The sequence below is a fragment of the Lactuca serriola genome, chromosome 1 (genome assembly GCF_051521515.1).
Source record: "Lactuca serriola cultivar US96UC23 chromosome 1, Lser_US96UC23_V15, whole genome shotgun sequence".
NCBI classification, from domain to species: Eukaryota; Viridiplantae; Streptophyta; class Magnoliopsida; order Asterales; family Asteraceae; genus Lactuca; species Lactuca serriola.
Genome location: NC_136408.1, coordinates 192,055,557 through 192,058,054, shown reverse-complemented (window position 1 = coordinate 192,058,054; position 2,498 = coordinate 192,055,557).

The window sequence follows — 2,498 nt, the reverse complement described above, 5'->3', positions numbered from 1 at the left end:
TCTGTTTCGTACGTTTGACTTCTCGATCCATGATTTCGATTGGTTCCTCCACAAAGTTGAGGTTTTCATCGATCTCAATCTCGTCTAATGGAATCATTAGGGTTTCATCGGATAGGCACTTCTTGAGGTTTGAAACATGAAAGACGGGATGGATGTTACTAAGTTCGTGAGGTAGATGAAGCTTATAGGCTACCGGACCAACTCTGGCGATGATTTCAAAAGGTCCAATGTACCTCGGATTAAGTTTCCCACATTTACCGAAGCGTACAGTGCCTTTCCAGGGCGAGACCTTCAACAGAACATGGTCCCCAACCTGGAATTCTAGTGGTTTCCGACGATTATTAGCGTAACTCTTCTGACGATCGCGCGAGGCCTTTAGTCGTTCCCGGATTTGGATAATTTTCTCAGTGGTTTCACGAATGATCTCAGGACCAGTAAGTGTGCTGTCGGGGACTCGACTCTTGGCTAACTGTGTATCTCCTACCTCGGCCCAGCACAGAGGGGATCTGCACTTGCGACCGTATAGGGCTTCGAACGGGGCAGCGCCTAATGTTGGTGTGGTAACTGTTGTTGTACGAGAATTCGATCAAAGGTAGATGTGTGTCCCACGACTTTCCAAAGTCAATGACACATGCCCTAAGCATGTCCTCCAGGGTTTGGATTGTTCTCTCGCTTTGACCGTCGGTTTGAGGATGGTATGCCGTGCTCATGTCTATTTGGGTTCCAAGGGCTTTCTGGAGAGACTGCCAAAATCGGGAAGTAAACCTGCTATCTCGATCAGAGATAATGGATGCAGGTACACCGTGTAGTCGGACTACCTCTTGAATATATATCCATGCGAGTCTTTCCATCTTGTATGTTTCTTTGATTGGAACGAAGTGAGCTGATTTTGTCAAACGATCGACAATCACCCAAATGGTATCATACCCACTCGAGCACTTGGGTAGTTTAGTGATGAAATCCGTGGTGATCATCTCCCATTTCCATTCAGGTATCTCAGGTTGTTGGAGCAGACCCGAGGGTTTCTGATGTTCAACTTTTACTTTGGCGCAAGTCAGACACTTGCCCACAAATGAAGCTATCTCAGCCTTCATATTTGGCCACCAATATTGTTTCTTGAGATCTAAGTACATCTTGTCAGAGCCCGGGTGAAAAGAGTATCTGGTTCTATGTGCTTCCTCCATGACTAATTCTCTAAATCCTCCGGACTTGGGAATCCAGATTCGATCCATAAAACAATGGACTCCGTCACTTCTGATCTCAAGTTTCTTTTCCATCCCTCTCAAATCTTTAGTTGTCATGTTCTCGGGTTTTAGGGCTTCTAACTGAGTTTCTCGGATTTGCATGGGTAGCTTGGAATGGATGGTTATCGACTGGCTCTTCACCTTGTTGCTTGTACTCTCCTTTCGGCTAAGGGCATCTGCTACCACATTGGCCTTGCCGGGATGGTAGCGGATTTCACACTCATAATCACTGAGTAGTTCTACCCATCGCCTTTGTCTCATATTCAAGTCTTTTTGGTCGAAGATATGTTGTAGGCTCTTATGGTCGGTGAAAATCGTGCACTTGGTTCCGTAAAGGTAATGCCTCCAAATCTTCAATGCAAAAACTACGGCTCCTAGCTCCAATTCGTGTGTGGTATAGTTGACATCGTGTGTTTTCAACTGCCTAGAGGCATAAGCAATTACTTTTCCTCTCTACATAAGCACACAGCCTAAACCTTGAGTAGACACATCGCAATAGACAACAAAGTCCTCTGTCCCTTCGGGTAGGGACAGGACAGGTGCACTGCACAAAGCTTTCTTCAACGTCTGAAATGCGGTTTCTTGTTTATCACCCTAACAAAAGGGTACACCTTTCTGTGTTAGAGTGGTTAGAGGTTTGGCGATTCTGGAAAAGTTTTGGATGAACCTTCGATAATAGCCAGCGAGACCCAAGAATTGTCGGATTTCTGTGGGTGTCTTCGGTGCTGACCAATTCTCTATTGCTTTAATCTTGGAAGGATCGACATGAATACCCTCCTCACTTACTACGTGACCAAGGAAAGTTACCTTCCGTATCCAGAACTCACATTTTGAAAACTTCGCGTATAACCTCTCGGATTGCAGGGTCTCCAACACTAGCCTCAAATGTTGTTTGTGGTCTTCTTCACTTCGGGAATAGACGAGTATGTCATCGATGAATACTATGACAAACTTATCCAAATAAGGACGACACACCCGGTTCATCAGATCCATGAACACTGCCGATTCTATAATTATTCCGATCACTAAAGTGGGGTGTTAAAATGATTTCTAAACGTATTAAGACACCCATTAAGTCATTTTAGGTCAATATAAATTAATGACTTAATAAAATGGCGAAATTGGAAACGAAATTGAAAATGACGTCTGATTGATCGGATTGGATTACAAGTTGTGGTACAAGAAGTGACATGAAATTTCAGGTTGTTACAGTGGTGGGTAAGAATGGATACCCAATGGAGGTCATTGTATAGG